The sequence below is a fragment of the Neopsephotus bourkii genome, unplaced genomic scaffold, assembly GCF_033783945.1.
Source record: "Neopsephotus bourkii isolate Nb327-2 ecotype Australia unplaced genomic scaffold, CSIRO-AGI_Nbou_v1 NB_1120, whole genome shotgun sequence".
NCBI lineage: Eukaryota > Metazoa > Chordata > Aves > Psittaciformes > Psittacidae > Neopsephotus > Neopsephotus bourkii.
The window spans coordinates 1,225,269-1,251,708 of NW_026901606.1; the positions used below are offsets into that span (position 1 = coordinate 1,225,269).

The 26,440-nt window shown below is 42.9% G+C and overlaps 2 long non-coding RNA genes across 2 annotated transcripts in view; one reads left to right on the plus strand and one right to left on the minus strand.

Annotated features, from left to right (window-relative positions):
- The first annotated feature begins 595 nt into the window (after positions 1–595).
- LOC133217176 (uncharacterized) overlaps positions 596–26,440 on the plus strand; it is a 66,163-nt gene continuing 40,318 nt past the window's right edge. Inside the window, exon 1 of the long non-coding RNA XR_009726817.1 lies at positions 596–666. This is a non-coding gene — a long non-coding RNA (uncharacterized LOC133217176). The remainder of the gene's footprint in view (positions 667–26,440) is intronic.
- LOC133217246 (uncharacterized) lies at positions 3,442–6,942 on the minus strand. The gene is made up of 3 exons (XR_009726840.1): positions 6,586–6,942; positions 5,117–5,221; positions 3,442–4,237 (listed from the first exon to the last, which is right to left on the minus strand). It is a non-coding gene; the product is annotated as an uncharacterized LOC133217246 (long non-coding RNA).

The following is a 26,440-nucleotide window of genomic DNA, read 5'->3' on the forward strand; positions in this document are numbered from 1 at the left end:
GTGGATGGACCTCACCCATCCATTTGCTTGACCGCTTGCTTGCTCTGAGAGCAGCTCAGGTCCCAGCCTCTGACCAGTTCCCACCTGTGAACATCTTACACGGGATCACACTTTTCCCTTGGGATGTGCATTGGGTGCATGAGTGGATTTGCAAACCAGTATCTACCTGCCTCTGCTGCAGGGGCTGGGAAGAGTGCATGCAGCTAACACTGCTCACTTGGTGCAGAAGGGATGGGGCAGCAATTTGCCCCTGTACGTCTCTTGTGTCTGATGGAGCTGGAAGAGCTCCAAAGGCACATTTGGAGACTCATCCTCCTCAGGATCATAGAGTGACACTGAGATGTTGCCTTGTTCATCTACTATGAAAGACCAGCTGTGCCTGGAATACTCCCTATAGACACCAGTCCAAACTAAACCCTGTTACTGAGAATTTTCACCTGCCCAGAGGATGTGCTCCAGCACTTAATGAGCATTATTGCAGGGAGCAGCCTGAGTGGAGCTCATCCACCTGTGGTGGAGCATTAGGAGTATGAGCTGGCAGCATGAAGCCCATTAAAAGCACTGATGATTCAGTCTTGTTTGCTTGCTGGCTGATGAGGCTTCCTGGAGGTGGTGTGGGCTGCAGAGGGCCTGTCCTCTAGTCCTCCCTTTGTGGGTGTTTTGCAGGTAGGTGTGAGACTCTCTGTGCACCTGCAGGGTCACTCATGAGGGGGAAGAGTAAAGAAGCAAGGACTGAACTGTACAGGTTGTTTCCCTGCTGTCAGTATGGCTGTGTGATGGTTCTCCTTGCTGTATGCAGATGGTTCGCTTTCATACTCTCAGACCAAGGGTGCTGTTCTCACTGCTCCTGGATGTGCATTGCAGTGACTTTCTACTGGCACTGCTCAGGGGTAAGCAGTAAGCAGGAGGTTTGCAGACTGCATTTAGCTGGTCCTCTATTTCCTGATACAATTTTAGCTGGCTTTGTCTGGGCCATTCTTTTCTTGCTTCATCTGAAAATACAGGTCTAGCAGTTGGTGCAAGCAGATGTTGTAATGCCCCCACTGATTTCATTAGCCTACACTGATTCAAATCAATATAGGAATGGTTTTTAAACAAGGGAAGGGGGGAGGCCAGAATGGATTTGTCATGCTATGCAGAGTGATGTGCTCAGACACAGATCAATTCTGGCACTAGCTTGGATTAGAAGTAGAAAGGGCTGGCAGGTCCCTCGTCTTAAAGTTGGTTCTTCTGCCACGGCCATGGTGACGCAGATTGACCTTGTGCTCCACATGTGTGCTTGCATGCTATGCATCCCTTGAATAATAAAATATATGATTTTCTGGATTTGTAATTAGAAAATCCTGTCTGCTTCCAACATTTTCCAGCAGTTCAGCTAAAAGTTAATTTTGGGAAATGTGGAATCAAGTGCTGTACCTCTGGATTCCAGAACACATCCCTCCAAGAGATGCCTTTCTGGAGACAGCAATATACCACAACCATAATTTTGCAAGAAGAAACAATAGCAGCATCCTCATACATCAGGGATTGCTCTTTCATGTGGTGAGGTCAACACCACCCCCACTGCTCCATAGGAGATTACACTTCAGTTGCAAAGCACCGAAAGCATGAAAATAAATCACTGCTTTGCCCTGTCCAGTGGGTCAGAGCTGGGCAGCCAGGAAAGGCTCCAGCCCCCTGGTTAGGGGTCTCCCAGCACCTCCCCAGCAAGCTAAGCCTTGACTGCAGACATGCTTTTATGGTTATTTTTAATACATTTCAGCTTCTCACTGTAGGTTTTGGCACCCACACCCCCTCAAGGATCTTGCGTGCTGCTTGGTTCAGCACAGATTGCTGGATTGGGCTAAACTGTGACCTTTTAGTGCTGGGGTGGCAGCTGCTTAATCATATCCTCTGTGCAAAGGATGCAGGATCACACTTGCAATCTTCATGGCTAAGAAGAGCATGAACTTGAAGCATACTGAGGGCAGCTGAAAATAATTACTTTCTAACTGGTCTGGTGGAGACTGGCCCTTAGAAACCATTTGATTTGTGTAAGTAAGTTTCCTATACTCAAATGTACGATGTGATGAGCCGCAGTGCTCCTTTCTATAGTTCTGTGGTCTTTATGTCACTGTGATTTGAGCCAACTTTTAAAGTTCACATCGATATGCCAAGGAAAACTTCCTTAACAAACACAGTTCCTGCATCTGTGCAGTAGTTGGTTTTCAAAGTTAAGCATCCCTGCTGTTGCACGATTTTTTGGATGCCAGCAGTGATTAGACATTACCGTGGGCTAATTGCTTGTACAGTTTCAGTTTTTACCTTGCAGCCACCTTGAAATTTACAGCTGCAACAACACGAGCAAACCCTGTGCTCTCAGCAAATACAAATTAGTCCAAAACAAAACAAAACTGCTTTTTCTTGTGCTTTGTTTGCAGCTGTTTATCCCAGAATGGGAGAGCTGCTTACGCCCGTCCATTTGAACTTTATAAACAGACATTACCCAGGTCTATGGCAACATATATTTAGTGTCAGCCCTGAGCTTAGCAAAGGCACCTTCCCTGCTCAGTGAGAAATACTTGCATTTACGATTAGTACTGTGGATCTCAAGGTTTTTCCTTCAATGCAAGGGATGGTGAACTCTTTGTGGACAGGATTTGTGACTCGTGTTTTTTCATGTGTTTGATACTGCTGTTCAAACCAGATTTATGCAAAAGGAATTCTATTCCTGCTGTAATTACTGCAGGTGCACCTAGGAATCAACACACAGGGCTGCAAACACATTGAGGGATGTAGCTGAATTGTAGAATAATTAGGGTTCGAAAGAACCTTAAGCTCATCTAGTTTAAAGTTCATCATGCTGCAAGTGCTGCTGCTCAGCTCTGGACTGGGGCACATAAGCCATGGTTTGGAAGTGTTGTGGACATCTTTTTCCCATGAATAGCTTGTGTGGGTTTTAAGGGGAAAAAAAAAGGCATGCAGACACGTACCCAGTGGTGACTCTCTGGGGCAGTGTCGCACAAGGGTTGATGTCTTGGTCTCCAGAATGAATTTCTGTATTAACCAAGCTGAGTGTCCCTAGGACAGAAGCACGTGTACATCAGGGTGTATAACCTCCCTGTGGCAGAGCATCTGTAGATGATATGACGTGTTTCCAGCTTGTCCTGGCTTCAAAGAGCTCCCCTGGCCCAGGCGTTGCCACCTGAAAGAGCGAGGAGGAATCACCTTGCTGCCTTGTGCAGATTTTGGCATGCCATTATTAGATTCAGATGCTGGAACATATGCTAATGCTGGAGAGCCTTGCATCATGCCTGCGGAGGTTTGCTAATTCCAGATTTCAGAGCCTCCCTGGTCTTGCCAGAACATCAAAGCTTAGCAGAGCATTGCAGCACAAGGAAATTACAAAGGGCAGTACATGGCAGGTAATGGATTAGGGTCTTTTAGAGGACTGAATGTTTAGATCAGTAAAATGATAGGTAATTATGAACGCTATGGGACTTGAGATGATTCCAGGATTCATTTATGTCTAGCTGCTTTTTCTCTTGTCAGCATTTCCTCTGTCCCTTCCCCGGTATTCCCTATGGGCAGCAATGCAAGAGGCCAAGTGGTGCCTGAGAGGCCAAAACTGCTGCCCATCTTCTCCTTTTGTTCCCATTATGGATCTGCTTCCAGGTGCTGTTGGGCTCGATCCTGCACTGATTCCAGAGGCTGCTCTGTTGTTAGCAGTTCTTAATCTTGCCTGCTACAAAAAACATATGGCAAATTGGTCCTTCTGCCCTGTTTTATGGGGACAAATCCCCAAGCAAAGATCAGCACGTGAGCTCAGACACACACGTACCCCCATGAATGCTAGTGAATGCCAAAACAAAACTAGGAATAAGTAACAAAATCTGAAGCCACTTTGGTAAACTCTGCTTTTAAAAGCATATATTTGAGTAATTGTAACAAGATGTTTAAATAGCCTGGGTCAGTTTTAGTTCCTAATTCTAGGAATGGCTTTAATACAAAATGCTAGGCTGCTGTTTACTGGACATGGACAAAGTGCAGCCTGGTGAAGCGGGGAAGTGGATGGTTATATTGCATAGGTTGAGGAGGCTATAACTTGGCTTTTCTCTCTCCAGGCATAACCAGAGCCAATAATCTGCCACTCAAAAAGCTGCTTGAAGTGTTGATGTGCTGGTGAAAGCTGGGTGGGTCTGTAGCAAGGGCTCTCCTTGCCTCCTGGCTCAGCAGATGCATGTGCCCACTGGTTGGGCTGCTCAGGGGCAAAAAAAACCAAGCAAACAGAAGGTCATAAATTTGGAGTGTACTAACCTGCAACAGCTAGTAAGGCCAGAACAGTCTCTGTGCTGTTTGAGTTAAGGCACAATTTCTTGAAGCATTTTCCATCTATTGTGACTTCTAACAACATCTGTACTCCCGCTACTTTCTACCTTCTAATCTCTACTTCTCTAGAGCCATTGCTGCTCCCACCTCTCCAAAACCCCTCATCCTCTGTGGACTCCTAAAAATCAACAAGAAGTCCAAAACAATGCCATTTCCAAACAAAAACCATCAGCAGAGTTTCCCCCTGTGGTCCTGAGATGTTACACAAGTACTGTAAATGTTACGGGGAAGGTTCCATCCTATTTCCCCAGGGGAATTCCTTGACTGTATAAAGATTCAGGATTTACTATGTAATCCAGGTACCTTTTGATTTGAGCTGTGGCTGTGTTAGTCACACAGGAGAGGAGGTAACATATTTCATTGGAGCTGTTGGGAATTGGTTGTGGCCAGGAAATGAGAAAACGTGGCTGTCCCTCACCTACCTTTTCATTGCTTTCCTCCCTCCATGCTCCAGGCTCTCCTAACACATGGGGAGGCGTTCAGTGGCCTCAGGAAAGCATTTGTGCATGTGCTGTGCTCTCTTTGGAGATCAGGTAATATCTTGCTACTGTTAGTAGCAAGTACATTTATTTCCTTAGCCAAAAAATGGCAAAGCTTGACCTGCAACACTGGTGTCTCTAAAGCTTTGACCAGTAGGTCATTACAATATCTGCACCCCAGAGCACCAGCTAGTCTGTTTATTGCTTTTCTTTCTCTCCCTCTTTTTGTCATGAGCAAGAAATAAGAAACTGTCCTTTCCCCTACTTACCTCATTAGGACTTTAATAACTGAAAGCACATTTTTGGCAATTAATGTTGGCAGTCATCAGCATTTCTTTCTTTTTTTTCAAACAAGTCTGAACCTTTGCAGCAGCCTCAACAAAAAAAGAGGTTTGGGTTTTTGTTCCCCTGTCTTTATTTTTGGAAGCTTCAAAAAAGAAAGTCTGTGCCACTGTTGTGTAATGTTCTTGAGTGGAACAACTTTCTATACAGCTAGCAAAATAAAGGGGTTTACAGCTTTTCCAGCTGTTTTCTGTGATGCAATGTAAACAGTAAGAGTGATAGCTTTCCTTGGAAAGGCTCTGTGCAAGCCATACAATTGGATTCCAGCATGATAAGGTTAGGCTATGCTGTCTGCTGCTGCTTGTTGTTCTTCTCAAACTTCTGAGTCAGCAAAAACAGCGAAGAGAAAACATGCTGCTATCTTACCATCGCCCGTTTTCATTCCTTCCCCATGCCAGAAGGAATGCAATAAAATTGATGTAGGGACACAGGGAGTTACTGAGGAAGTTTTTGTGGCTTCTAGAGGAGAAGCTCTGGGCCTTGTATTGTGGGGAAAAACCACTCTCGTGGCATTTCCAGAAATAAAAACTTGCAGAATAAGGGAGAATTTGTGCCCGTGCGTAAGGAGAGCTGTGCAAAGCAGGCATCTATCCATCATCAGTACTAGTCATAAATTGCTTGGATTGGCCCTTGCGATGAAGTGCTGCATGGATAGATGTAGCCATGGGTGCTCTGGTTAGACACCAGGCAGCTCTGGTCTCAACTGAGCCTGGTTTTTACCCACCACATAAATTTTTCCTTGTGAAGGCACAAAGCGTATGATTTTGCCATAGTGGGGAAGTTGGAAACAGGCACAGGGTGAGAGAAGTGGAAGGAGGTAGTGTACCATTGAGGTTGATTAGATGCTGCTGGCCAGAAAGCCATGCTGGAGTAAATCTCAGCAGACCTAAGAGTTGGGGATAGAAGCTGAGCTGGAGCCAATACAACGGCATGGAGCCATAATACCATCCTGAAATAGTGCCCAAATGACAATGAAGCACCAGATTTAGATGGTGAAAGTGCATGGTTTTAGTGTCTAAGGTAATAACCTGCTTTGTTACTGAGACAGTGCTCTCCATGTGGGAGTGAGCTAGTGGAAAGCTCAATAAATCTTGTCTGCAAGAGCTGCAATTTCACATGCCGATGAAGCATGAATGAAGTCAAAGACTTGAGCTGAAACATCCTCTGAAAATGGATAAACCCTTCTAGAGCTCAGAATCCACTTGAGAGCATCTTGCTGAGGATAAAACAATCAACAAAGTGAGTCTATTTCCTTAGTTGTAGGGCTGAGCTTTCTAAAGCAACCATGGCCTTTTATTAAAGCCGAGGTAAAACCATGGAGGAGGCTCTGTACTGCTTCAGCTCCCATTGAAATCCACAAGCCCAAGATGCCTTTACAGACCTAGACATCACATACCTGCAGATGCCTCAGCTGTAAAGGTACATTTCTTGTAAACACTGTTATTTTATTGTTGAACTTCAAGAGGAAAACTCAAGTGAAAGATGGCAATGCTGCCACATCTGATTGCACTTCTCCATTACACTTTATCCTTCCACGATCTCTTCAGCTGGTAAGAAATGACAGGGTCTGATGATGATTTTGTGCCAAGAGAAATCATCTGAACCTGAACATAGTCTTCCAATGAGATTTTTAGTGAATTACAGAGGTGGTTTCTTTTTCCTCTCTGTTTATGTGCAACAAGCCCTCTCCTGCCTCCTCCACGCCTGTCTTTTTCTATGGCTGCAACGTCTGGTCATGCCCTGCTTCACAGAGAAGAAGCCAGGCATGTCTGAAATGTTTGTAGCTGTTGTTGCCAAGAGACAGGAGGAGGCTCGTTGGGTCTTGGAGCCAAACTGTTAGCTACTGAAAGTGTACCAAGGCAGGGGCTGTAAATGTGCAGTGACAGGTCCCTTCTTAGTGAGAGGAATGAAGGGAACAAGCAGCATCTTCAAAGCAATTTTGGGTCATTCCTTTAGGCAGACTAAACTAGAAGACAAAGTACGTTGATGTCAATGGTGGGTAACCATGCAGCTGAGAACAGAAGAGCAATAGCTCTGGTACTTTGACTTAACTGAGACACTGGTATTGATTGAAGGATTCAGTAATGATGTTTATCACAGTCTTTCCCCTAAAATCTCCAATTCCTGTTGAATCACCAGCTTCAGGAAAAACAAACTAGTATGAAGAGCTAGGAGAGAAACAGGCTTCCTGTCCCCAAAGATTTTCTAAATTTCAGAGATTTTCCAGTTCTGCATCAACACAAGGCCTTCCAAAATGATCTACAGAAAAAAAACTGAAAGAAGCATATTCAGGAACAATAGAGAGATAGAGGGCAAGGCCAGTTGCGTGGGCTTTGGGAGGTGCAGTTTGCTGTGAATAATGGTTCAGACTCTTGAACTTTATTCTCCTGTGTTCCTGACAAGCTGCCCAAGTAGGCAATTCCTTAACCCCTGTGAGTCTCTTACCACAGAGTAGGGCCTTTGCTGAGGATTACTGGCCAGGAGCTGAGAAACCTTTCTTGAGCAATGTCTCATCAGCATCAGTACATTCTCACAGAGTCATTTCAGGAGCTGACATCTCACAGTATAGATCTTTCACTGTCAGAATCCCACACTCTTCCAAATACAATATTCTAACAGGATTAGCAGCAGCATAAACACCAACTTTGATGAAAGATAGATAGTCAAACAAATATTAGAATACTGTGTCTCAGTGGTGCTTTCATGGTATCATCCAGTAAGCAATACATCAGTTTCCTGCAAGACTGCTAGAGCTTTCCATCACCTATGTATACTGACTGCAGTGCGTTGGGATCTGCAGCTAATTGAGAGATGCATCAGGACAGAAACCATCTGATTGTTCAAATACCCTTATTCACCTCTGCCTCATATGCCTGTTCCATGCACAGTACAATTTATTTTAGCCCGATACCAGCTATTCAGGGGAAACTCACTTGTACACAAGTTTCTTGGAGAAACTCCTGCAGCTCTTTTAGAAATGAATAGCTATGGGTATTCTGTCATTGAACCTTTTCAGACAGGGTTGAAATAAATTCTGTTATCAACTAATGATTCCTGCAGTGTTATCAGAACAGTGTTGTTAACGTGACACTTTATTGCTGTCCTGCCCATAGCTTCAAGATTTTTAGTGTTCGTGTTTGCCTAAAAACCTCAGCTTCTCTTTTTCGATATACAATTTTCAGTCTTCATGGTTAGCTTCATCTTGGGTTTAAACATAGAATCATAGAATCACAGAACAGTTAGGGTTAGAAAGGACCTTAAGATCATCTAGTTCCAGCCCCCCTGGCCATGAGCAGGGACACCTCACACTAAACCATGCCACCCAAAGCTTCGTCAACCTGGCCTTGAGCACTGCCAGGGATGGAGCATTCACAACCTCCTTGGGCAACCCATTCCAGTGCCTTACCACCCTAACAGGAAAGAATTTCCTCCTTATATCCAATCTAAACTTCCCTTGTTTAAGTTTTAACCCTTTACCCCTTGTCCTGTCACTACAGTCCCTAATGAAGAGTCCATCCCCAGCATCCCTATAGGCCCCCTTCAGATACTGGAAGGCTGCTATGAGGTCTCCACGCAGCCTTCTCTTCTCCAGGCTGAACAGCCCAACTTTCTCAGCTGATCTTCATACGGGAGGTGCTCCAGTCCCCTGATCATTCTTGTGGCCCTCCTCTGCACTTGTTCCAACAGTTCTATGTCCTCTTTATGTTGAGGACACCAGAACTGCACACAATACTCCATGTGAGGTCTCATAAGAGCAGCGTAGAGGGGCAGGATCGCCTCCTTCGACCTGCTGGTCACACTCCTTTTGATGCAGCCCAGGATATGGCTGGCTTTCTGGGCTGCAAGTGCACACTGAAGCCGGCTCATGTTCATTTTCCCATCAACCAACACCCCCAAGTCCTTCTCCGCAGGGCTGCTCTGAATCTCTTCTCTTCCCAACATGTAGCTGTGCCTGGGATTGCTCCTTTAAGTCTCTATATCCAAAAAGCTAAATAAAAAAATCCCTTACGTGTTTTGTTCATTCAGTTTTTAATTTTGTTTTTTAAGGAAAACTGTTGATCCTAAGTGCCTTGTTACTGTGAAAGACTAGCAATGACCAAGGGTGCATTACTTGTATCACCTTTGTATCAAAAAGAAGCATGTGCTACATTAAAAGCCATATTGTTTAAAATTAAACTTAATGTTATTACCATGGAAAATAGAAGGAAAGCTTTATTGCAAATACAGTTTACCAAGACAAATCCAAGACCCTGGAAATCTCCAGTCTAATTGCTGCACAGGTTGATAATGGAATGATTAATGCTGAGACAAAAGTGCAGAGCATTAGACTAAGGATGCAGAAAAAGTTTTTAGGCTAAATTACAGCTAATAATTATAAGCGTATTATTCAGCGACAATGCAAGAGAACCTAAGGATGGAAAACTTCACTCAGCGATGCTTTGAATAGGCATGGGCAGAGGAAATATGAGTTGCCAATGCTGCAGCTGTTGAGGTTACCGTTGTTGGTGTGTCACCCTGGGACCCTGAGCAAGGGACCTGCCCCACTGGGGACAATGCAGACCTCTCTGTGGGCAAGAGCAAGGTCATGCCTGCCAAGAGCAAGGTTTGCCCATTGAACTGTTCCTTTTTCCTTTCTAAATCATTGTTTTTTATTATCTCCTTCCTGCAGAGGCCCCTGGACTTTGGCTCAGCTGGTGAAGGGTGGGTTTGTAAGTCAATTCCTCCAACAAGTACAACCTGGTGCCTCTTTGCTGTTGCTGTCATAAAGGGCTGCACAAACTGGCACCAACTCTCCTGCTAACCAGAAGTCTGATTTCTCCTTCCAGTGAGGGGCAGCTGAGCTTTGAGTCTATTAGCTTTGGCAAGCTCAGTGATTTCTTTAATCTTCCAATATGTCTTTTTTCCTCCCTCCAAATGACCCTGGATCCTTTACTAGAAGGATGTTGTAAATCACTCCAGAACCTGGAGGGAAGGAAGTTAAGACACTCATCCAACTTCTAAACATGCATCTGAAATACCTCTTTTGCTCTAACCGGTATCAAGGATGTTTTCACAAATTGCACTTTATGTTTTTAGGAAATGGACATGAACTTAATAGCTTCCTTATTGCTGCTTTTTTACTCCCTCTAGCCAGTGCGTGTATTCCTTGACTATGCAGTGTGGCAACTCAAAGTCAATGGTAACTGCATGGACACCTGTAGAAACTTGGCCTTGGATGTACTCATGGCCTCTTGGCAGGCCTTCTCCAATTTATCTGGGATTGAACCAGCAGCAATTGACTTTCAGGAAAGGACTAGTAATTTCCTTTTCCAAGCTGAGTGCCGGATTCTGGCAGGACACAAATGCCTGCGGTGGAAGAAGAGCAAGGCTCAAACTTGTCTGTCAACTAGAGCTGCATTGTGAGACAGTAATGCAGGGCAAGATGATTCATTTACCCTACTTCCTGCTGGAGTGACATTTGAAACTTGTTATATTCTTTACTTGGAGCATGATAGTTCTAGGCTCTATTTAGAGTGGAACACAAGGAGCCATAGCTCCATCAGCAGCACTCAATCTGGGACCAAAGGCTGGATCACCTATACCTTGGTGCTGGCCAGTGCCTGACTCCATGGAAAGCTGGCACCGTCTTGCCAGCAAGAGCAGATTAGGCTGCTTGGCTGTAAAATGTTCATCAGTGTCTGTTCTAGCTGCAGGTGGTGGTGACAAGGAGCTCCCTGGCTGTGCATTAAACCCAGCACCCCTCTTTGTGCTATTAAGTGTGTTCTTCTGGGCTGACTAAATTACCACTGGACATCTGTAAAACACATTTATGTGGCTAGAAGGTTTCTGTAGACAAAGATGGGTTAGCTCTAGCTACCCTCCCACTTTAGCCCTAGGGTATGTTTCTGGTGTGGATGTCTCCAGTGACAAACGACATTCAAGAGTTAACAAAAGGCAAGAGAAGCATTTTTGGTCTGTGTTATTCATTAGTTGCTGGAAGCTTGTGCCAAACAAATTCTTATTGTTATGGTTGATTTGTGTGTAGATAGCAATGGATATACCTCTGAGAGAAAGGGAATTCTGTATATAGGAACCTGTCTCCAATGGTTCATGTTTTTATGGCTTTCCATGCACTGCGCTGAGTATTGCACGTTATTAATATGTATGCTATCTGATTGCTGAAACCCAGGGGGATACATTTGCTTTTCCTCATTCCTCAAACTTGCAAAAGTGCATTCATATGTTCCAATTTTTTCATGGTTACTGGCTTTATTGGCTTTGTTGGACTATTCACAATATTGTGTTAGGCATATATGCTTTTTGGAAGGAACAGAACCTTATTCTGACTTTTTTCATAAAGAAAAAGATGTGATAGCTTTGGGACAGATGCAGTTCTTCTGTTCTCTGTCCCTGCAGTGCATAGTTTTGGATTCCTCAGCCATGAATCCTGTACCTCTATACTGCAATTACTTAAGGAATAACTACAAAATAGCTGTATACAAAGGCAATAGAGCACCCAGGACACACTCTACCCTCCTGCACAAAGATATAGATTAAGAGTTCCTTTAGACAAGTGACACTGCTCATGCACAGGAGTCATGCATGGATTGTTAACACTGAAATGCATACACTGAAAAGTGTGCTAAATATTAGCAAATTTCACAAGTTCCTTATGGTGCAAGTAATTTTTCTATTTTTTAAAGGCCATTCAAACAATATAAAGCACCAAAACCTTTCCTGTTAGCAGGGGCCTGTTAAAACTGGGAATCAAATTTACCTTCTAGCAACAGCTAATACTTGGCAAACAAATGTCTACTGAGCCCATCTGCTGAAGTATTTATGCCTTGCTCTCAGTCTGTATATGAAATATACTGCTAACATAGCACTAGTCTAATTTAAAGCTGGGAGTGAAGCCATTGTGTATAGCAGAAGGCATGAGTGGGGGAAATCCAAAGATATTATTTTCCAGGCCATATTTGTTTTTAAATCCAAGACATGCTGCAATCTGGTTATTCCAGAGAGGAACAGGAAAAGGGAAATTTCTCAAGAAGTATTGTTATGAACCATGAAGATAAATCACCTTTTTCAGAGCTGGCTTAGCAGTAGTCAAAGAGCCGTAATTCCTAAGCAGGGAAGGAACTCGGTGTAACCCCTGTTCTGCGTGCCAGCCATAGTCTGTACCAGCAGAGCATTTGTTTAAAAGCTTAGTTCCTCCAATACCTAAGGGAATCCTGGTGAAAGGGAGCACTAATGACATCTGAAGTTACTAACTATTAAAAGCAAGCCTGCAGTTTAAAGCTGGCAGTGCATGAATCTTTTGTGATTAGAGGAAGAGTAACAGATAAGAAGATAAAGATATCTACCCGCTCTGACTCACAGTATTTGCAGGGCACAAAGGAGAAATGGAGAACTATGCTGTTACAAACAAGCCTCACTTCATCTGTCCTCTAACATTTCAATTGCTTTGAGTCATGACCATGCTTCACATATGCAGTTTTAACCACTAAAGGGGCAAGCAGAAGCTGTGCTCATTTCTGGCCATCCGACTGGGTCCGAGTTTGATGCCTGTAGGAGCAAAACACAAACAGTCCTCTGAGAGCAAATTCCAGAGACATCCTAGACTACAAGTGTTTGCTCCTAATGCTGTGATACTCCAAAACTCCAGGATGGGGCTGAATTCCTTTGGGAAGGGAGCATATCGTTGCAGGAGGATTCAGGTCTTTCCCAGTCTTCACACACCACCCCAGTACTGCTGTGGGACAGCCTTTTTGATGGACACATTATCTTTTACCACTGGACAAAGGGGCCCCTCTCCTGGAAGAGATCTCCTGGGGAGGTATTTCATCTGCCATCCAATCCCTTCCTACTGGCTAAACTCAGTCAAAAGGCACTGCAGGATTAACCCTTGGAAGTCTGGTTCTATTCAGGCATTTGGGTGACTTTGGTCAGCAATGGCTTTGCAGACTTTAGGCAGAAGCAAGCACAAGACGATGTCTTTGATTTTGCTCTTCAGTGTCCACAACTGAAAATGAGATCTGAAGTGCCAAGAAAATGAGAGCAAAAATAGAGTACAGAAATGTGTAACTCATCTAAGGTACTAGACAGTGACAGACTATATAAAATGTTATTGTTCAACAAACACTGTCTCTAATAAACTCCATTTATTAGTGTTAGCAGCTTGGCAACTTGGAAACCCCAGACTCCAGTTAAGTAAGGAAACAAAAAGCAGAGCCGTATGATGATACCCATGAACTACGCAGCTGGTTTCTGTTTTTAAAGATATTCTACTTTCCATATTAAATAAAGCTGCTTAGAGTGCAAAAAATCCCATATGGCTTTCTGGAAACTGAGAACCAAGTTCCAAAATAAAAAATCCCTGGCTGTGTACAGCCGTTAAAAAGAAAAGTGTGCTTCTTCCCTAACTAGCTACTGTAACATCAGAGATGAACCCACCCCGGTGGAGCAGGAAGTGGAGAGGCCTTCTGCTTCTGTTCCCAGTAGACACTTGGAACTCTGGAGATGCTGCAGTGGGAGCTGTTGATGTCCAGTATGATATGTGTGTAAGGCCAGGTCCTGCATCCCTACCTGCCATAGATTTCAGTAGGAATGGAAAAACCTCAGGGTTTAGCAGGAAAGCTCTTTACTCTTTTATAACAAGTTGACCTTCTTAACATCCTGGTAAGTGCAGTTTGACCTTATATACCCATTTCTGGTTACAACCAACGATTTCTGTTTAAAGATGATTTACAGAGCCATAAAAATATTGCTATACTTTATAAATCTTACGTATCTTTGTGAAATGAAGATATATGAAGTACTACCATTTTTGTTTGAAAGTATTTAAAGCATCCCCTAATTAAACTTTCAGTTCAGCTACTGATGACAGTGAAAGAGAAGATGGTAATTTTGCCATTGTTTTGGCCAGTCTCCTTCAGTATTTCACTTTCAGTGGTTGTCTGCTTTTTGATAATTTTGTTACATGCAAAGTCCTGGAAAGCTTCCAGCTCTCTGTATTGCAGTCAGCACGCTAGACACCCCCTGAAAAACACACTTGTGGCATTGGCCTGTCACTATTGCCAGTAGTTGGTTCTGCTTGTGCGTAGTGGTTACATGTACCTATGGCCAGGTAAAAACAGCTTAAGTTTTCTTAGCATGGTTATTATAATTTGTAACACTACCATGTGCTTTCAGAGTTCTTCTGCTCTGCTGGTTTCTGTACAGACACAAGCTGCAGGCCCAGGGACACACGTACAAGGGTGTTATTCTGGTGTCCTGGACTTCTGAGGTAGGCTGGAGTGGTCAGATGGTAATATTTGTCTAAACCTACAGATGTCTCATTCATCTGGAGGCTGGAACAGGCACCTGCAAAACACTCATCCAAGTTTAGTTTGGATTTTACTACTGCTTCTGTGGTGTTTTCACCTGAAATTTCAGGTTTGAAGCCACCTTTCCTGCCAGTGTCAGGATTCACAAAGGACATGTGACGTGGTAGCCCCACGTCATCGCTCTTCTGATGGGAAAGTTCTATATAAACAGCTGTTCTCATGGAATGTGACAGCAGCTTTAGAAACAGCCAAATGATGCTTTACTGGGGGTTTTATAAAATAATTTTGAATGTAGAGCATAATTGTGTTCTATCATGTGCTGTCATGAGTAGCCTTTGAAGAATAACAAAACAATTTAAGCAGCAGCACTTCAATTTGGGAAGGAGTTTTGGCAGACTGAATAGCTTTAGGAAGCAAATCTTTCCAGAGGCCAGGATGTAAGTAATAACACATTTATACACATGTGGATTAATATTACAGAGATAAAAAAGAAGTCAGAGAAGGTTGTCGACATTGTCCATCAGAGTAGAGATTACTGGTGAACTGATGTTCCTTCTATGCAGCTCTGCACACTGCTTCAGCTCTCCAAAGCCTTTGCAGGACTATAGTGTCATTCACCTTGTGCTTGCAAGCTATGAGGGGGGCAAAAAGCCTTCAGGGTAGGTGGTAAGGAGATAGTGATTGCAGGATTCAGCCTGTGGGTGGCCTGGCTGGGGGCTGAATGGTGGTTGAAGCACGTCTGCAGATGGGTTCCTTCATGAAGAGCTGATTTGGGTTAACAGTCCCAAAGCCCTCATTGCAGAGTACATGGGCTGCAATGGCAGCAGTCAGCTCATCCCCTGATAAAGAGGGAAGTGCTATTGTCAAAACACAAAGCTGCGTCTGGAGGGCTGGAAAGTGGAAAAGGCAGGATGGGAGGGAAAAAGGGATTCAGCCTCCCAGGACAACCAGATAAAAAGCCTTATATAAACTTTGTAGTAAAAGGTGAGTCTGCATTCAGAAGTGGCAAGATGAAACAGTAACTTCTTTCTCTCTCATAGCAAGGAGATAAGGACAAGGTAAGCAGGCTGCTATTTTGGGGAAGTGAGCCCCATTTTCTGGATCTGCTGGCCAGGGGTCACGTTGATCTCAAAGAGGAGGTGAGTGACTTTTCAGCTTCAGTGAAGAAGAAATGAGGAGGGATTCACTGGAGTGTGCAGGGCTACAGCTGCAAGTCTGGAGACAGAAAATCTTGCTAATTATGGACCAGGTTATTTATGAAGTGGGGGGCTGCATCTTGCAGGAGACAAACAGCTCTAACCCTAGAGAAATGCCTCCTGAGAGCCAGCAGCCTGGGAGATAAGCAGAGAGATCCCATGAAAGGAAAGTAAATAAGTAAAACAGAGGAAGCAAATGGCAAACAGATGCTGTCTGAAGGCATGAGCATCCTGGGTCACAGTATGCCCTGTGGAGAGGTCATGTAAAAATGGTCCATGTCTGAGCTATGGTGCAAAGGGTGGGGAGAGGAGCTTTGCCTTGTTCCAAAGCTTCAATAACTGCAAGAGCTGAAAGAAGAAGAAAACAGTCCAACTGAAGATGCTTGCTGTGTGGATTTGTCAGATCCAAACTCAATTAAATCCATGAGGCAGGAGAAGACTGCCAACTATCCAGCCACATTCGCACTTATGGTATTGAATCAACCACCTCTTTCCTGCCAGCTGGGCTGTCATCTGATAAGCAGAAAAGAATGAGGCTGCAGGCATATAATAAAACCATTCTGAAGGCAGTGGTGAAACACAGGCTGGTGATAGAAACCTCCAGAGCAGGTGAGGTTACCACTTGGGCTCCATGAGAGCTGCTGGCACAGAGGAATGCCACCTTCAGCAGTGCAGGAGGAGGCATGGGCTTGCCTGCAATACAACACTGCAGAATGCTCAGCTTAAGGGCAGGACAATGTTCCCTCTGCGCTTTACCTGGGGCACAAGGCTTTGCCAGGCCTTATTCTGCAGAGGCTGATGGATTCAAGGAGAATTTTGTTTAGTCTTGGTGGAGCCATTAAATAGTGAACTGGCAAACCTTCAAAGAAGAAGCATTAATACACCCATAAAAAGCCAACACAGACCGGATCAGCAGCCACATAAAGGAAAAAAAGAAAAAAAGAAACAACTTTGGGAAAAGCAAAGAATGGCTTATCTAAGTGTAAGAGCCACATAGCTGAACACTGGAAAGAAGTTTGTCACCACTATCAGTGCCTCGGGACAAGCCAGCTCATATACCCAGAGTGAAGCATCCTGTGGATCAGAGATCAAGAGCTGCTGCTGGCATCCTGAGCCAAAGGAGCAGTGTCAACACCAGTTTGGGGGAGCTGGCTTTCTGAAAGACAAGCAGGGAAGAGCTGTGCCCAAAAGGCTGAAGATATATTTTCCATAGATTCAGAACCCTCCTTCAGCTTCCTGCTTTAAGTCTTGGGATGGATGGTATAAATCAGCCTCAAATGAAGACAGGCTGAAAGATATATAAAATATCTTAGGGTATTAAGCCAGTAACAAATCAAAATGGATCAAAGCAGGGAGCTGCTGTGTGTAACACAGACTACTGCACTGCCAATTCAAAGATTAATTCTGTTCTGATTCAGTCATGGACCTGTCCTCGCCCTGGCTGCCTCTGTGTCTCTGGGCCTCCCTCTGGGATACAGGTCTCTTCTGCAGGTCATTGAAAGTGCTGACGCATCCCACATATTGTCCTCAACCAGGTTGAGGCCACAACCAAGTGGCTTCAACAGCCACTCAAGAAAAGCCTGCCACTTCTGAGGAATATGAAATGCATCCCTTCAGGCCCCTCTGTTTCTGCCTCCTTAAGATTGAGCCACAATTTGAACACATTTGAACAGCCTCTTTTTCTACCATGGTGCCTCCACATGCAACTGGAGGGAAAAAAGAAAAGGTTCTGCATCTGCCCTCCAGCAGGTAAGCAACAGTTTTTACCCCAGTGCAGTGGTACAATCTTTCTCAGATGTTAGGCAGTCCAAAACGTGATGGCTTTATGGTGAAGACTTACAAAAACATGGTGTGGGATACAGCTTATTTTCAATGGAAGAAACATTACAGATATGATTTACTTTTCTTTTACGAAAACTACATGTATTCCCTGGGAAAGGGAGAACCTGATCAGAAAGGAAATGAGAAGTGATTCCATCCCAGGGTTCAAACAGGACCAAGCCCAAGCCCTTTGAATATCTGAAAGGGGCCAATGCAAACCCAACAGAGACTTCACCTTTCTCCTGAACTCTATTTGAGTAGAAAAGTAGATGTTTTCTTTCCACCTCCCAAGTTCATGAGTTTCCCTCAGCCCAGTGAAAGAAGTGATGTATTTTGAGATACAGCTTGTTCAGAGAAGCCCTAAGAGATCGTGAGGTTTGGAAACAACACTTGGTCGAGACCCAGCAGAAGACTGCCAAGTACAGCATCACCCCATGAAACAGCACTGCCAGGTACCAAGGAATATGATAAGTAACAAGAGCCTGGGAAGGGGGGTAAAGGAGGCAAGTAATGAATGTACAGGTCTTGGAGGAAGGAAAGAAACAGCCTGAACTGAGAGGTTTCAGTGTATAGAAGGTAACAGGAGCGCTTTGGAGAGAGCTCAACACACCTTGGAAGTGTCTTTACATGTCTGATCCAGGTTTAGTGACCCTGTAAGGCAGTTGGCATCTTTGGTAAGATCTGATGGTAATGTCATTTAAAGAGAAAAGAGCTGAGGCCAAGTTTCAGATGTGCAGGCTCACCAAGGGCTTGCACCTGCAGTCTGCTGTATTACACATGCAGTCACTGTAAGCACATAAGCACATTAAATGCAGACCTTAAGTGTACCGCTGGCACATACACTTCCAGGCAAACGGTCAGCACTTCTTTAAAGACATTGCAGTGTATTGTAAGTATATAGTTCTGCTTTCATTGTGCCTCCAACCATGTCTTTTTCATAAAGAGTTTATTTCACTACTTAACTGACATCTAACCCTGGTGGTGGAGGGAGTACAAGTTGCAACTGGCTGTACCCATCATACTGACCTTGCTCCATTACCTCTCATTTGCACAGCCCTTCTGACACAGCTGTGATATTACCAGGCTGGGACTTTGCCTCTCAATTTTCACTGTAAGTGTGCCAAGATGGCTTTTCAATACTGTGCTTTAATCATGTTGCATCCTTTAGCGTTAGTGGAAACATGGCTCAAAAACCATGTCTCAGTATACCTCATGATTAAAGGACCACCTTACCGCCATTGTACTAAAATAGGTACATTCTGAACTGGTACAAATGTTGGGATTCTTACTTCTGGGAAGTAAACCTGAGCATCTGAGTTGTACCAGATACTGTTCATCCTTTGTATCCTCACTTACTTATTCTGTTTGCTCTTTCTGTTGTGCATTCTCTACTGCATTAGTACTATGATGATGCTACCTAAAATTGCTTCATCATTTGTCTACTGAATTAAAAGATCATCAGGGCATTAAAATGGTATTTAGTAGCTGCTGTTTACACAGATTGGTCATTAAAGATTCCAAGCTCCATTTAGCTCAGCACTTACAAAGCAACTCATAAAGCTAAGACTGCAAGGCCTCCCATTCAGCAAAGCATGTGCTTACATTCCATTAAATTCAGAGTTTTAGGCTCATCATTTTGACTTTTGCCATTGTTCATTAGACATTGCAGCTGTTTCTAGTGGTTGTTGTAAATGACATCTTTTCTGATGCCACAAAAAAATCCAGAAAATATCATCAAAGTCAGAGGGTTGAAGGCCATTTTAGAAGCCAATGTCCACCCAGCTGTACCATAAATGAGCTTGTATTTACATTCACAAGCTTTATACTTGTGAGTGAAAGTCACAGTGTGGGCTGTTCATTGCCATCTTAGAGGAGGCAGCAAAGAGGCAATGAAGGGGATACACCTTGACCGCTGCTGACTCAAGTGTCACCTTTCTGCAAGGTTGAAAAAATTAAAGCAAGTCACTGAACACCTGCATCACTCATTATGTTATTCAATGGAGCTTTTTGTGTTGGCTGCTTTGTTTCTCTGTCTCTATTGATGCTATGGTAGATTAATTGGCAGTACTGCAAATGTTCACAGCTGTCTACAAGATGTTGGTGAGTGCATCGTGTCAGTCAAGCATGCTATCACCAAGGAGATGAATTTATTTCATTCCTCAGGAAGACAGTTCTGTAATGTGACCTAATGAAATAAAATCTTTCAGCAAGCATTGGGATCATATCCATCAGTCTTCGGGTTAAACTAAAAAAGCTAAGCTTGGGCTGGTATTTTATCATCTTAACAGCTGTGTACTGAAATTTTAATAAAGTGGTCACGAGACAAATCTTGTGGCATAATATACGCAAGATGCTTATTAAACTTCAGATGTATAGAGCTTCTTACATATCTCCAATCTGGCCAAAAGAGGGTGAGTTTGTATATTATATGTATGCATACATATAGAGGTATGTGGTGTAAGAATTATAAAATAGCATTATACCTGTCAGGTAAGGTGATTATTATTCTCTGAGTCACCTAAATATTTCAGCCAAAGTGACTCCAATATGTGCTTCAGTTCACTGCTGTGCTTTTGTACCTTGTGAAACATGCACAGGCTGAATCAGTTGCTTACAGTCACTCTGGATTCAGGTCTTTTATGTATCTATTTATTTATATATATATAGGCTGACTGAATAAGCCTATAGCTCAAAGTGGCAACCTCTGCTCATGCAAAGTGCTGTGTTTTCAGGCCTTGCTTGCAGGTGTGCTGAGGCAAGCAGTGATGGGGAGGGTGCAGCATGGCCATTGGCCATAAACAATGCTGCCCAGTTGTAGCCCCTTTGCAAACCAGCTCTAGCAGAGCAAGTGGATCTTTTCAGATTCAAAGGAAGATCAAGGTGCTTTCATGCTGTGATTAATGTGAGTCTAGCTGTTTGCTCTGAGAGGGGAGGTTATAGAAACTATCTGAAGGTCGTGGTGGCTCCTTTGGGTTATAAAGTGATCTGTGGTACATGAAGCTGGGGTGAAAGAGGTACTGCTGCTCTCTGGAGAAAGATAGGCTACCTTACACTCTTTCTTGCACAAGGGCAGATGATCTGCATATGTGTGTTTATCACAGGCAATGAATTTGTGTATGTATTTTAACTTAAACTGTTGATGGAATTGGAAAACTCTGCCCTGTTTTGTTCTTCTAAGGAGTCTTTGCAGAAAGTCTAGTGTTATACTTTCTGAAAAAGTGTATTTCTGTTTTTTTGCTATTGGTCTTTTATAACAAAAGCAGTAGAATATATCCTGTTGAATGTTCAATTGACTTACCATAACAGACTGCCTGTTAAGTGTAGCTCAAATGGAGTCATTACACCCTCTATCAAGTTTCAGAAAGTGGTAACCTTCAATTATGTCTACAGAGACTTGTTTTTCAGGTGACAGAATATATCTAAGAACACTAACCAGATTCATTTTGATTTAGTTCTAACAATCAAAAAGAGCTAAGCTACCCAGAGCAAAAACATTTGACCAGCTATGAAACTTCCACTTTTTACAGTGCAGCCTAAATGCCTTTATAGAGCTCATTCTATGAGACCCCTGCTTAAAAGCATATTACAGGCTTATTGTTGTAGTTTTTTTCTTGAGTGACAAGTATTACTTGAAATGACAGTGCATCAATGTCAAGTGCTCTCAGCATTTCTAAGTTTTTTGGAAATAAAGTAATAGAAAACCTAGATAATATGTGTATGTCAGGGAAATATGAAAGAGGGAAAAGGAAATTGGCTCACTGAAACTATTTTACTTTATTTTTTTAATGCAAGTCTGAAGAATGACTCCTTCCAAATAGTGGTTTCCTGAATGCCATAAATCTTTCTGTTTTGGCAGCTTGTCTTGTTACTAGCTTTGAATTATTCATTCAAAATATACACTCTTAGTAGCATTCAGTTGTGATTCTCAGCCTTCACAAGACAGAGGTGTGTGGTTGAGTTGGTAGCCTTGGCTCAGTAGAGATGTGTATGTGTATAACTTTCGCAGTAGCCATGATTCACAACCCAGGGCTTGTTTCATAGCCCTTCTCAGCAAGCTGTGATGATGTACTCTGTTACTGGAAGTAAGTGTACATTGGAGGTGGAGAAGGAGATTTGTGGGGCAGTTTAAAGAGGCAGACTTCAAAATAAATGAGGTGATCTGGAAATATGCCCTTCTAATTAACACTGTGGCTGCTGAAAAAGCAGCTGAATCCCCACACCTTGTGTGGATTTCTTTCTGCTTTGCACAGGAAAAGCACTGCAGGGAGTTCTGATGTTCCAGCTAAAGGAGCAGAACTTTCACTGCAAAAGACAGGGCACAAAAGACTCTTGGAAATGGGATTTATCTTTGAGGAGAGCAGGGCTCTTTTCGTACCACAGCAGTTGGTGTGGGTGAAGCTAGTTGAAGGCTTTTCAATAGTTCAGGGATTGTACAATTCTTGTCCTAAAGAAGAAGTTACTAGCTTGGGTTCTCCACTTCTGCAGTTACTGGGGTGGCAAAGGTATGTGAAGGTAACTTAACCCTTTCCTCTTCTTTTGAAGTTATTTCTCCTTCCTATAGATGAGTAAGCAGACAAAAGCCTGGCTCGCCATGGCTGTGGCATCAGCAAGGTGGGTAGATGCGTTCCATCCCTTGGACGATGCTCTTCCCCAAGCTGCTGTTCTGCTCCCTCAGCTGCCTGTTCTGCCTTGAAGGTGCCACCTTGTTCATGTAGATTGGCTCTTGTTCATGCACATCCATCCTTTAAAGCTCTCTTGGGAGTGCACAAAAAAGGAGCTATTTACTGCCTATTTTTCAGTGTGTGCTGAAATGAAATATATATTCCATCATGCACAGTACAGGTCAGGAGCTTGCTTTGATGTAACAGTTGAGGCAAAGAGCTCAGTGGGAGTCAAAGAAAAGTGAAAAATGAACAAACCCAAATAAAGGTATTTGAATATTCTAACTTTAGGCTGTAAACCAGTGATCGACCATATGAGGTCAGAGAAAAATGTTTCCCAGCACAGCTCATGAATACTTATTGATTAGGAGCGTTACAATCTACACAGTAATGCCATGAATGATATTTGACTCAAGTGGACATTAATCTGCTCGTAGAGCAATGCTCTCGTTGTCTTCTGCAATAGCAAAGAAATTGATCAAATGGCTTAATACACACTTGAACATCCGTATTCTGAGTTCAGTCATTTGTAATGCTATCACATGTAATTATTGCTTATAGTATTGATTTCTTTAAAGGTCTATCAGTCAGACTGAACATTCCTTCTGTGCTGACCTACTTAAAACTTTGGTTTAGACTCTCAGCTGCCAGGCAGCATCTGGTGTTCCATCTGAAAATCTAGCTTCCTTTTTCGCAGACCCTACAGATTAATGTCAGACAGGTCCCTAATTCTCAATTATGTTAGCACTCCTTCTTGCAGTTAAAAGAGAAAGGGGTGAGGAAGGCAGGGTACTTGGTGTTCTCAGCCTGGCTGCTTTTATAGTTGAAAGCAGGGAAGTTTGAGTCCCCACCCCCATGGGACTTCATTAATACTTCTTGCAGGTGAACTTAGCCCCTCACAAAAGGGTTCTTTGTATTTTGTCTTTAACCAGCTCTTTGTTTGGGCAGATATCCAGCCCAGTGAGAAAAAAATGTCAATATTCTCTGTTGAATCAGTGGCATTTTCCTGCTCTAAGTTTCAAAAGGGAGTTTCAGAGACAACATGGTTATAATTGGGTGTAGAAATAAATGCATGGGATATATACACACGAGGAAGAAGTACAGAATTTACACTGAAAATGCAAGTTTCTCTTAACAAAGAAAAACTAGATGTCAGTGGGATTGTTTAATTAAAAATAAGCCACAATTGCTTTGCCCAAATGGATAAGGGCCTGACACAGCTGAGCAACTGCAATTCTTATTTACAGTATGTGGTAATATGAAAATAGCCAGAAGTTGCCCTTAAACCTCTGACCTGATGCTGACTTTTTTGCTATGTGTATATGGCTACAGAAGAGAGGAGAAATGCAGAACTCTCTTAATCAGAAATGCTTTCTGGAGAGTAGAAGTTAATGGTGCATTTGGGAGCATCTGTACCTGTGAATCGCTGCTGGCACCACTTGCTCTGTGGGATGGACTGGGACCACCAGCAGCAGCTCTGCATTTGTCCTGTGTGCAGCAGAAGTTTTCCTGATCCTCTAAACCACTGCATGTAGGTTGTGTGTTAAAGCCTTAAGTGGCTCAATTCTGCTTATTCTTCGTCTGGCCTCTCTACCAATAGTTGATAACCCAAAGAGCCTTGTACTGGTAATAACATCTGGAGAGAGGCTGAAAACGGGCAGATTTAATATAAGCTTCTGATTAGGCTTGCAAGAATAGAGGACAAATACTGTGCAGTATAAAGCTCTCTGGTGCCATCATGTCTCCTGTCACCGTTATATCTGAGCAGATAGATATAGTGCACATAGATAGAGGCTTTGATATAGTTATTCTTCTAATGCAGATGGCAGAGAAATGGGTGGAGAAATTCTAGCAGTGAGGCATTAAAGCAGCAGGAGTGACATCTGGATTCCTCAGAATATTTCAGTACCTAATTAAGGACAGGACAATGAATACAGCAGTTTAAATGTGAGATTAGATGTCTCACTAAATGTGCCAGGCCAGATTACTTTCTCTAAAACAGTTTATAAATGACTGTCTCATCCTGTAGGTGTTGCAGTGAGGTTCCTCTTCCTTAATGCAGATATTCATGTAAAAAAATTTGTTTTCCCCTGGTAAGCTTGTCCTCTGTAGTTATGAAAGTGGAAAGAGGAATAAGAAAATTGCTATGCTAGGCTAGTTTTGATTGCTGAGTTTGAATAGACTGTCTTCTCCTGGAAAGACACCCTGCACCTAAGCATACGATGATTTTTTCCTTCCTTCCATAGGGAGAATACGCAACAACCTTGGTAGACAACCATTGCACTTCATTTTGCTAATCTGACGCTGAACTGAGACCCATCAGTAGCTCATCTTCTTCTAAAGAGCAAAAAGAAGGGGTGGGGGGAAAGTCTAAAAAAGACCAAACGGCTTGCAGTTACTTCATCTCTCCAGAATGTAAACTAAAGTGAATCTTTGATGTTACATGCACAGATGTTGTAGTTGACATATCTCATGGCAGGCACCAAGCAAGAAGTGACGGAATGGCAGGAAGCTGAGTAGACCACAAACATCCAACGCTACGGGGATGCCCTGGAGCGGCAACCTACACAAACACAAGGATCTAACTCCACTCTTAATGAAAGCAGTGCTTTCCAATATACACTAGAAATCTGGGGCTGTACTTGGAGTCTGAATTTTAGCTGGGGTTACTGATGCTAAAGTAAGTCTTGGGGACAGCAGTCAATGTGCAAGCACCCTTCCAGAGAGAGGTGCATCTATTGCAGTCTGCCTGGATGAAATAAGATGTGATATCTGGGTTCTTTTTAAGGAGTTGCAGATTTTAGGACAACAAAAAGCTAACATATGTCTGTTGTTTGTCCATGAATTTAACCATTATTTTATTAGCTAGACAGATACTACTATTTTGCAATTTATAATGCTTTCTGTTCTTGGAGTATGTGTTAGCAGGGAGGATGTTTTCCTCTTGTCATACAAATAAACTTTTGCAAAAAAACTATTTCAAAGGATATTTGGATTTAATGGCAGACTCCTGACTCCACATATTTTATGCTTAGTCTTAAAATAGAGTTTAAATTAACCAGTTCTCATCAGTTACATCCATACTTCAGGTCTGGGATTTGAATGTGCAGTGTTACAGCTGTCCTGTAAGGGCGTCAAAGAAGGGAACTATAGACAGAGGTTTTGAGGGCAGTGTTGCATGAGAAATAAAAGGAATTGTGCATGTCTATAGTCAGCAAAATGTGGCAAAAAATCCCAAACAAAACCATTTCTTAATGGTCCAGCAGAGCTTGGCTTTTCTCTTGCTGCAAAATAACTGCACGTGTTTGTGCAGTCCTCCCATTAAAATGTGTGTTGAACCTTTGTGTTGTTCACTTAATTCCCCTTTTGAATCCTGAGTGGTTTTGGGAGCACTGTCTCGTACCATGTTAGCAGCAGTGCTCCATCCTCTGAATGATTTATGTGGCAATGCTAGAGTTTACAAGCTTAAAATTCTTACTGCAAGCACTGATGCAGCAAACTCCAGTGGAAAAGTCTGGCTGGAACAAACTCATTTCAAATGCAATCATAATGTTCACAGGTGATGTTTATTTTTCTCATGCTCTTCTCTCCATTGCCTGTGTGCTTCCCTCTGTACTGCCGTGATGAGATGCTAGCATGCTGTTTAATGAAAACCCAGTGTTAGACCCTTGCATGAATAAGTTGTTATATATGGTGGATGTAGCTGGACTCTGAGTGCATCCACAAGGCTACTGTTCCTTGTCCTCAATACAGTCCTTTAGTTTTTTATGGGTTTGATGCTGACAGTGGGTTGTTGTAATTTCTCCAGACTTTATAGTTTAAAGTTCAAGATATTGCAAAAAAGTATATCAAAATATGTGAAAACTATCAAGAAATGTAACACATTAGCTGTTAAATGTTACTAAGTAATCACCAATAGTAGTATTGGGAGGGAGAGGGAGTATGTTTGTGTGTTCCCAGCGGTGAGTCAGAGGGGACACACTTGGGACAATGCACTGTTTCTAATCAGTTATACAAATGTTGGTGAACGGCAGCGGATTTATCATCTGAAATTATTCCCCCCAAGTAGACTTTTTTTATTATTGTAATACCAGGAAACTAGTCTCCTTTTTAAGTGCTTTATTGAAATCATCTGGATATACTCTACCTAATAAAATGGTAGTCTATGGCTGCTGCACTTCCTGTGAGAAAGAATTAATCAGATATGCATAGACACTATAAAGGGGAATGGAAGTTGTATCAGTTGCTGTAACATAATGGAAAATATG